Source organism: Canis lupus, chromosome 19, assembly GCF_048164855.1.
Source record: "Canis lupus baileyi chromosome 19, mCanLup2.hap1, whole genome shotgun sequence".
Taxonomy (NCBI): Eukaryota; Metazoa; Chordata; class Mammalia; order Carnivora; family Canidae; genus Canis; species Canis lupus.
This window is the reverse complement of record NC_132856.1, coordinates 52,902,023-52,913,006: the sequence shown is the minus strand read 5'-3', so window position 1 is coordinate 52,913,006 and position 10,984 is coordinate 52,902,023. Positions and strand designations below refer to the sequence as shown.

Here is a 10,984-nt window from a genome sequence, read left to right as displayed (position 1 = left end):
GACCTGGGATCGAGTCCCACATCAGGCTCCCTGCATGGAGCCTGCTTCTCCCTCTGCCTGTGTCTCTGACTTTCTCTCTCTCTCTCTGTCTCTATGTCTCTCATGAATAAATAAAAATCTTTTTTAAAAAAGTTAAAAGTCCTAATCAAAAAATAAAGTAAAAGTCTTAATCAGTAGCTTTCTTTCTTTTCTTTCTTTCTTTCTTTTTAGTCTAATTCATTATTAGACTAGTGAGGAGAATCAGGAATAAAATTTCTACAAAATCCACAAGATGGCTTCACTGTGAATTATACCAAACATTCAAATAAGAAAAAAGAATTTAGAAAAAGAATTTAGAATACAGTCATTCTGATCAACTACCTTCTGAATTATACACTAGATACAGGACTTAGAGATAAGTCCAGAATCACACAAGTAAGATATAATAGTAACCACAAACCTGTGAACACACCCACTAGGAAACAAACTCTTAAAGGCAAACATAATGGAAAGTCTCCTAGACATAGACATTGAAACCCAGAGACATACTGTGACACATGAAGAATGGCTTCAAATGATTTGTACTTCTTTTCATTGAGGTGATGTTTCTGTATCCTCCCTCTTTGTTCCTTGGCTGACCTTCGCATTTTCCACTGAATTGTAACATAGGTATACCCTATCCAACAAAATGTGACCATTGACATAAATGTAAAATGTTACTCACAGGAACTTGATTTGAGTACCTTCAAGTGGGCAGGGAATCCAGTGCACGGTCTTGCCTGATTTGGGTCCCCAAACAATGAGCCATGTAGGCACCAAGGTCTGTCCTGCTGCCCAACCAAGACAGGGAAGATAATTCATGACCCGGCCTAGCTCTGAGGATAGTACCAAGCCCTTACCAGCTAGTAAGCTTGACTAGGGAACCCAGGCAACTTCACAGCCCATCCCATAGCCTCGCTTGGGCAGAGAACCAAGCTAGCATCTCTATCCACTGTTAGTAGCTCCCCTAACTTCAGAGCTCAGGCAGTGGACTTCCCCCAAAACAGACATTGTTAGCAATCCCGTCTGCCCAAGGACACTACCAGCAAACAATTCAGAAAGTTAAACTGACCTGACTGGTAAAGAACAATCTCTGCCAAAGTGAACCTGTAAACCCTGAAAGAGGAGACCACTTACTGAGAATGTGCAGATACCCATGTAAGTAATCAAGGATCATGAAAAAAATCAAGTAAACGTGACACTGCCAAAGAAAACTAGTAAAGCTCTGAAAACTGACCCTAAAGAAGTGAAATTTATAAATTGTCAGACAACATATTCCTCTTAAAGTAGCTTAGTGAACTACAAGAACACACATATAACTAAACAAAATTAGGAAAACAATGCGTGCATAAAATGAGAAGTTTGGTTGTTGTTTCTTTTTAAGATATTTTATTTATTTATTCATGAGCGACAGAGAGAGGCAGAGACACAGGCCAAGGGAGAAGCAGGCTCCATGCAGGGAGCCCGATGCAGGACTCAATCCCAGGTCTCCAGGATCATGCCCTGGGCCAAAGGCAGGCACTAAACCGCTGAGCCACCCGGGCTGCCCTGGTTGTTTTTAATAGTTTTTATTTCTTTGTCAAACAGAAGGATGTCAGGCTGGATCAGTTAGCAGAGCATGTGACTGTTGATCTCAGAGTCATGACTTTGAGCCCCATGTTGGGTGTAGAGATTACTTAACTTTAAAAGAAAATAACCACGCAAATCCTAGAGGTGAAAAATATAATTAATAAACTGAATAATACAATAGAAAATGTTGAAAAGCAGATTTGACCATGCAGAAGAATGAATCTGTGTCCTAGAAGACTGGACAGTTGAAAGCATCCAGTCAAAGCAGCAAAAAAGAAAAAGGAATGAAAAAGAGTGAAGAAGGCCTATAGGACTTAATAGAAGATCAAAAGAAACAATATCTGCATTGTGGGAAATCCAAAAGAAGAAAATTTAAAGCAAGGATGGCTAAAACCTCAGAGAGAAATGGGCATCCAGATCCATGAGACCCATAGCCCTCCCCCCCCCCCAGGTTGAACGTAAATAGGGCTACAGCAAGACACATAATTGACAAAGTCAAAGACAAAGAATTTTGAAAGTGGCAAAAAAGAGATAATTCATACAAGGGAACTCCCATAAAATAAATGATGGGTGGATTTCTCAACAGAAATTTTTCAGGCCAGGGACACCTGGGTGGCTTAGTGCTTGAGCATCTGCCTTCAGCTCAGGGCATGATCCCAGGGTTCTGAGATGAGTCCTGCATCAAGCTCCTCATAAGGAGCCTGCTTCTCCCTCTGCCTATGTCTCTGCCTCTCTGTGTCTCTGATGAATAAATAAAATCTTTTTTAAAAAAAGAAAAGAAATTTTTCAGGCCAGGAGTGAATGGAATGACATATTCAAAATACTGAAAGAAAACCATGTTGAAAGAATTAAACTGTCAACCACGACTTTTATCTATACCTGGCAAACCTGTCCTTCAGAAAGGAAGGAAAGATAAAGACTCCTTTGACCAATCAAATGCTGTGAGAATTCATCACCACTAGACCTGACTTACAAAAAATACTAAAGGGAGTTCTTTGAGTAGAAGTAAAAGGACACTGATTAACATCAAAAAAACATAAGGTAGCGTAAAACTCACTGGTAACAGTAAATACATACTCAAAGTTGGATTCTGTAACATGGTAATGGTAGTGGATGATTCACAACTCCAATTTAGAAGTTAAAAAACAAACAGTAAAAATATCCATAAGTATAATAATATGTTATTCTACATATAGTATATGTCTAAAAAGACACATAAGCTGTAACATCATTAACCTGAAATGTGAGAGGGAGAAGTAAGAGTATAAAATTTAGGAATGCTACTGAAGTTATTTGTAGTTTTAAGATAATGTTAAAATTTTAAGATATTTTATGTAAGCCTCATAGTAACCACATGGAGAAAAAAAAGCCTGTAGTAAAAGTTGTGATAGGGGCACCTGGCTGGCTCAGTTGGTAGAGCATGCGACTCTTGATCTCAGGTTCTAAGTTTGAGCCCTACATTGATAAAGAAGCCAGAAACTAATACCAGAAGACACCAGAGAAAAACAACAGTACAACAGCAGGATAAAAACAAGGAGTAAAGAGTCAACAAAAGGGATCCCTGGGTGGCTCAGTGGTTTGGCCCGGGGTGGCCTTTTGCCCGGGGTGTGATCCTGGAGTCCCAGGATCGAGTCCCACGTCAGGCTCCCAGTGTGGGGCCTTCTTCTCCCTCTGCCTGTGTCTCTGCCCCTCTTTCTCTCTCTGTGTGTCTATCATGAATAAATAAATAAAAATCTTTTTAAAAAAAGTCAACAAAACACCCAGAAAACAATGAACTTTAAATAACTTTATCAATAATAACTTTAAATATCAGTGGATTAAATTCTCCAATCAAAAAACAGAATAGCTGAATACCTAACACAACAAGATTGGACGACATGCTTCATATAAGAGACTAACTTTAGCCTTAAAGATATACAAAGACTAACAGTGAAAGGATGAAAAAAGATATTCAGCAAATGGTAACCAAAAAAAAAAAGAAAGAAAGAAAGAAAAAGCAGGAGTAGCTACACTTATAGCAAATAACATACTTTATTTATTTTTAAAGATTTATTTTATTTTATTTATCATTATTACATAATGATAAAGGGGTTAATCATTCAAGAAGATATAACAGTTGTAAATATTTATGCATCCAACATCAGAACATCCAGATATTACAAAGCAAAAACTAACAGCTAAGAGCAGAAATGCGTTAATATTGTGGGACTTTAATACCCCACTCTCAACAATGGATAGATAGTCCACACAAAATCAATAAGGAAACCGCTGTTTTTAACACAACCGTAGACCAAATGGATCTACCACACATATACAGAATATTCTCTCTGACCATAGAATACAAATTCTATGTAAGCACACCTGAAATTATCTAAGACCATATGTTAGGCCACAAAATAATTCAACCAAATTCAAATACTGAAATTCTACCAAGAATCTTCTCTCTGACCACAATGGCATGAAAATAAAAAACAGGAAAAAAAACTGGAAGATACAAAAGCACTTCAAAATTAAACACTCTACTGAATAACCAATGAATTAAATAAGGAGGAAATTAGAAAGTATCAAGACAAACAATGGAAACACAGCATATGAAAATTTATAGGACGCAGCAAAAAGATTTCCAAGGAGGTTGTTCCTAACAAAAAACCCCTACATTAAGAAACGAGAGATCTCAAATAGGTAATCTAACTCAAACCTTTAGGAACTAGAAAAAGAACAAAACAAACAACCCAAAGTTAGCAGAAGGAAAGAAGTAATAAGGCTTAGAACAGAAATATAAATAGAAAAAGGGAAATAATAGAAAAGATAAATAAGAATGTTCATTCTTTCAAAAAATAAACATAATTGACAAATCTTTTGCTAGACTAACCAATGAAAAAAGGACCCAAATCAACAAAATTACAAATGAAAAAGTAAACCTTATAACTGATACAAAGGATAAGAGGCTCCTATGAACAATTATATGCCAAAAAACTGGACAACCTAAAAAAAATGTAATCATCTTAGAAACATAAATCTACCAAAATGAATCATGAAGAAGTAGAATATCTGAACAGACTAATTACTAATAAGTACATTGAATCAGTAATTACAAACCTCTCAACACACAAAACCCCAGAACCACGTGGCTTTATTACCTAATTCTACCAAACACTTGAAGAATTAATGCCAATCCTTCTCAAACTCTTTCAAGAAAAATTGAAGATGAGGAAACACTTCTAAATGCATTCCACAAGGCATCTACCAGCATTATTCTGATACCCAAATCCAGATAATGAGGTTAAAATTAAATTATATACCAATACAATGATGAATATAGAAGCAAAAAGTCTCAAAAAATATTAGCAAACCAAATTCAAAAATATATTAAAAGGATTATACACTATGACCAATTGAGATTTTTCCCTGAGATGCAAGGAGGTTCAATATACACAAATCAATAAGTATAACAATACATCATTAATAAAATGAAACCTTAAAAATAAAAAATAAATAAAATGAAACATTAACATCATCATCTTAACATAGAAAAAGCATTTGAGGAAATGCAACATCTTATAATTTTAAAAAACCTTGAAAGATTGGGTATGAAATCTCATTATAATAAAGGCTATACATGACAAACCCACAGCTAATGTTCGACTCAATAGAGAAAAAAGGTTTTCCTCTAAAATTCTGAACAAGGGTACCCACTCTCACCACTCCTATTCAGTATAGTCCTGGAAGTCCTATCTAGAGCAATTAGGCAAGACAAAGAAATCAAAGTTGTCTAAATTTAAAAAGAAGAAAAACTGTTGCTATCTGCAAATCATATCAATTTTTTATATAAGAAATGCCAGACTCAGGCAGCCCCGGGTGGCTCAGCGGTTTAGCGCCGCCTTCAGCCCAGGGCATGATCCTGGAATCCTGGGATCGAGTCCCATGTGGGCCTCCCTGCATGGAGCCTGCTTCTCCCTCTGCCTGTGTCTCTGCCTCTCTCTCTCTCTCTCTGTCTCTCATGAATGAATAAAATTAAAAAAAAAAAAAAGAGAAATGCCAGACTCAACCAAAAACTAGTTGGAACTAATCAAGGATTTTAGTAAGTTTTCAGCATATAAAAGCAACATACAAAACTCGGCTACAATATTACACCCTGATCATAAAACATTTGAAAAAGAATGAGAATAATTCCATTTACAATAGCATTAAAAACAAAAAGTACCTAGGAAGAAATTTAACCGAAGAAGTGAAAGATCTGTATGATGAAAACATTAAGACTTTGCTGAAAGAAATCAAAGAAGTCACAAATGGAAAGAATCAATGTCATATACCGTATTAACAAGATGAAGGATAAAAACCATTTGAATCACTATATTGTACATATAGGACACCTGAAAATAATGAAATGTGTTTTAACTAGCTGGAATTAAAAACTTTTTTAAAAATCACAAAAAAGTCATATCATTTTAATAGGTGCCAAAAAAAGCATTTAACAAAATCCAACAATGATTCATGGTAATAACTTAACAAAGTGGATATAGAGGGAATGTACCTCAATTTAATAGAGGCCGTTTATGACAAGCTGACAGCTAACATACATACTCTAGGAAAAATCAGAAAGCTTTTCCTGTAAGATCAGGAACAAAACAGCAATGCCTGCTTTCACCACTTTTATTCAACATAGTGTTGGAAGTCCTAACCAGAACAACAAAAGATAATGTATCAAAATTGGAACTGAAGAAGTAAAAATGTCACTATTTGCAAATGACATGATATATTGAAAACCCTCAAGACTTCACCAAAAGGACTATTAGAATAAGTGAATTTAGTAAAGTTGAAGGATATAAAATCAATATACAAAAATCTATTCTGTTTCCATATACTAATAATGAACTGTTAGAGAATTTAAGGGGACACCTGAGTGGCTCAGTCTATTAAGCATCCAACTCTTGATCTCAATTCAGATCTTGATCTCAGGGTACCAGGGTCATGAGTTTGAGCCCCACACTGGGCTCCACACTGGGCATGGAGCCTACTTAAGAAAGAGAAAAATTAAGAAAACAATTCATGTACAATTGCATCAAAAAGAATAAAATACCTAGGAGTAAATTTAATGAAGGACGTGAAAGACCTGTACAGTGAAAACTATAAGACAGTGATAAAGACATTGAAGAATACATAAATACATGAAAGATATTCCATGCTCATGGATTGGAAAAATTAATATTGTTAAAATGTACATGCACCCCAAAGCAATCTATGGATTCAGTACAATCCCTATCAAAATTCCAATGGCATTTCTCACAGAAATAAAATAAACATTCCTAAAATTTGAATGGAACCACAACAAACCTGAATAGCCAAAGCAATCCTGAAGCAGAAGAACAAAACTGGAAGCTGGAAGTATCACACTTCCTGATTGCAAAGTGTTAATCAAAATTAAACAAAAGATCATCAAAGTTACAGTGTCGGCATAAAAACAGACACATATATCAGTGAAACTTAATAGCCCAGAAATAAAGTCACAGATTTTTTGTCAATTTATGACAACAGAGTTAATAGTGTACAGTGGGGAAAAGGACAGTCTCTTCAATAAATGGTGCTGGGAAAACTGGACCACGTTTTTACACCATACGCAAAAATTAACTCAAAATGGATTAAAAACTTGAGGTTAAGGCCCAGTACCATAAAATTCCTAGAAGAAAATATTGCTGATAAGTTCCTTGACCGGTCTTAGCAATAATTTTGGGGGGAACTAACACCAAAAGCAAAGGCAACAAGAGCAAAAATAAAGTGTGATCATAGTTAACACTGTGTGGTATATTTGAAAATTGTTGAGTAAATCCTAATAGTTCTCATCCCAAGAAAAAAAAAATTTCTTTTTTTAAATTTTTTTGTATCTTTAGGAGATAATAGATGTTAACTAAACTTATTGTGGAATTAATTTCACAATATATGTAAGTCAAATCATTATGCTGTATATCTTAAACTTAGTGCTGTATGTCAATTATATCTCAATCAAATCTGAAAAAAAAATGTATACCTTTAAGTGAAAAAAAAATCCAAACTTGCACCAATAGAAAAAAGGAAGGATAAATTTGGTATGCTTATTTCATGGAACACACTATTACAAGAAAATCAGTGATGCCTGGGTGGCTTAGCAGTTAAGCGTCACCTTTGGCCCAGAGCGTGATCCTGGAGTCCTGGGATCGAGTCCCATATCAGGCTCCCTGCATGGAGCCTGCTTCTCGCTCTGCCTGTGTCTCTGCCTCTCTCTCTCTCTCTCTCTCTCTCTCTCTCTCTGTCTCTCATGAATAAATAAATAAAATCTTAAAAAAAGAAAAAAATCAATAGTGTACATGTCTGTATTAGCTTTCTATTCTTGCCACAAATTTAGTGGCTTGAAACAATCCTCATTTATTACTTCACAGTTTCTGTAGGCCAGAAGTGTTGGCATGGCTTAGCCAGGATTTTGCAAGGCAGAAACCAGGGAATGGGTCAGTCTGCATTCTTATCTAGAGGCTCAAATAGTAAAGGATGTGCTTCCAATTTTCCTCCAATTGTTGGCAGAATTTGTTGTGATTGTAGAATTCTTGGCAGCTTTTTAAAGATTTTATTTATTTATTTATTCATTCATTCATTCATTCATTCATTCATTCGACAGGAAGAGAGTGAGAGCACACAACCAGAGGGAGAAGCAGAAGGAAAAGAAAGAAGCAGGCTCCGCACTGAGCAGGAAGCCCGCCTCGGGGCTAGATTCAGGACCCTCTTGGGATCATGACCTGAGCTGAAGGCAGATGCTTAACCAACTGAGCAGCCCAGGCACCCCTCTTTTTAATTACTTTTTAAAGATTATAGTGGATATCATGTTTAAATTTGGCACAATCCCCAGGTATAACTATATATGAGACACAGTATTAAGACTATGAAGCTTTTCGATTAGTGCATTTTAGCAAATGTTAATGTATAAGTTATGTTGAAGAGGCACGAAAGCCAATCAGTGTCCCTTTCTTTTCTTCCATAATTTTTTAAGTATATAGATATTATCACATAGTTGTTATACATATGATTATTAAATGTTTAATTATATCAGCTTTTATATAAAAGCCTTCCATGGTGGCCCTTGGTGGTGCTCTAGTGATGTTGCCAGGCCAGTGGATCAGTCTGAGGATAACCACTCTGTGCTTTCCACTTTCCAGGAAGCCTTCACTGTGCCTCTTTTAGTGTATGCCACTTATCCCTAGATGCTTCTATGACTTCTCATCCAGTAGGACACTTTGTTATTAATGTTGATTGGGGACCTCTCATACACCCAGGCATAGGAACTATACAAAGCATAAATCTGGGGTCAGTCTCTTATCACAATTTAGGTTGGAAAACCACAGAAGAATGTGCAGATACCGCAAAAGGCAGTAATGGTCAAAGTGCAAGTGCACCAAACAGGTCACCCTGTGCCAACTGGTTTGTGCAAAAGCCTTAAATTATAAAGGTGATTGGATAATAACACAGGGTAATGCCATTGAAAGTTTGTTACTACAGTCCCAAGAGAAGGGGGCACACCAAGTAATGCAGGATCATATAGAGAAGTACCAGTTCAGTCAGGAGGCAGAAAACAGGAGTGAGGGCAGAGCATAGGTCAGAGCTGTGTTGGAATTTCCTCAGGAAAGGCAAGGCAGTGCAGGGTAAAGCTAAATACTGTGCAGTTTGAGTAATTCCAGTGGGCTCTGGATCATAGGAGTTGTTGGCTACCTAGCCCTAGGTTGATTTAGGGCAGGAGAAATACTGGATAAAGAAGGTGGGGCAGCCCCAGTGGCCCAGCAGTTTAGCGCCCGCCTTCTGCCTGGGGTGTGATCCTGGAGTCCCGGGATCGAGTCCCACATCGGGCTCCCTGCATGGGGCCTGCTTCTCCCTCTGCCTGTGTCTCCTCTGCCTCTCTGTGTCTGTCATAAGTAAATAAGTAAAATCTTAAAAAAAAATAAAAAAAAAGATAAAGAAGGTGGTTGAAGTATGAGCTCTGGAGTAGCTGGTTTGCATATGAAAGGTGAACTTCCAAAGAAGTTATTTACTATCTTAAGAATTAGCTAGTCCTTGGGCATCTAGGTGGCTCAGTTGGTTAAGTGTCTGCCTTTGGAAAATCTGTTAATATTTTCTTTTAAACATAAAAAATACTTTTGTTTTAGAGACGGAGTTTTCCAGCTGGTGTTTCTTGATTTTTGCTCTAAATTTCCAGGTTCTGGGCACCTGGGTGGCTCAATCTGTTAAGCATCTGCCTCAGGCTTAGGTCATGATCTCAGGGTCCTGGGATCCAGCCTCACATCAGGCCCCCTGCTCAGTGAGGAGCCTGCTTCTCCCTCTTCCCTGCCCCTATTCTCTATCCTCTCTCTCTCAAAAAAAAATCTTTAAAAAGCTAGTCCTGCCTTTGTCTGGCAGCAGCCATCAGCTGAAAGGCAAGCCAAGAGGGGCACTTAGAAGTACATCCAGGAGCTATGGAGGAAGAAGCAGTCCAATGTAATGCACTTTCTTCTCAGGGTGCACTGCTGGCAGTACCGCCAGCACTATGCACTTAATAGGGCACCCCCCAACACCCACCCAACCCAGCCCAATTAAAGCATGCAGACTGGAGTACAAGGCCAAGTAAGCTTATGTCACATATTGGATTCGTGTGTGATGTAGTGGCCACAAATGCCCAGTTTAAGAGTACAGCCTACAGCAAGCCTGTCCATCATGGTGTTAACCAGCTAGTTTGCCCACACACCTTCAGTCTGTTGCAGAGGAGGAAGCTGGATGCCCCTGGGATTGAGTCTTGAATTTTTACTGGGTTAATGAAGATTCCACATACAAATTCTTTGAGGTTATCCTCATTGATCCATTCCATAAAGCTGTCAGAAGAAATCCTGACACTCAGTGGGTGACCAAACCAGTTCGCAAGCACAGGGAAATGGGAGGGCTGACATATGCAGACTGCAAAAGCCATGGCCTTGGAAAGGGTCACAAGTTCCACCACACTATTAGCGATTCTCACCAGGCAGCATGGAGAGGACACAATGTTTTCCAGCTCCACAGTTACCACTAATATAAGTAATGTTTGTAAAATTTTTGCCTATTATTAGGTTAAAAAAAAAAAAAGAATTAGCTAGTCCTGGGAGGGGCAGTCTCTCCAGGCAGCAAGACCTCAAAGATGTTAAAGCAATATAAAACATAGAAAACTTAAGTCAAAAAAAATAAAGAAAGAAAAAGAAAACTTAAGTCATGATTAATACAATGGTTAAACCAATGTCCAAACACAGTGGTTTCCTCTAGGATGGAAGATGATTCAAGATGGAAAAGATTCACATGGGTAAGGTAATCTTCCATTTCTTTATCTGGAAGGTAGATACCTATGGACACACTATTTTGTAGTTTATTAGCAGCACTT

General features: G+C 37.5%; 1 pseudogene; it reads left to right on the top strand.

The window, feature by feature from the left end:
* The first annotated feature begins 4,614 nt into the window (after positions 1-4,614).
* LOC140611462 (large ribosomal subunit protein eL15-like) lies at positions 4,615-10,751 on the top strand (annotated as a pseudogene).
* Positions 10,752-10,984: the final 233 nt, after the last annotated feature.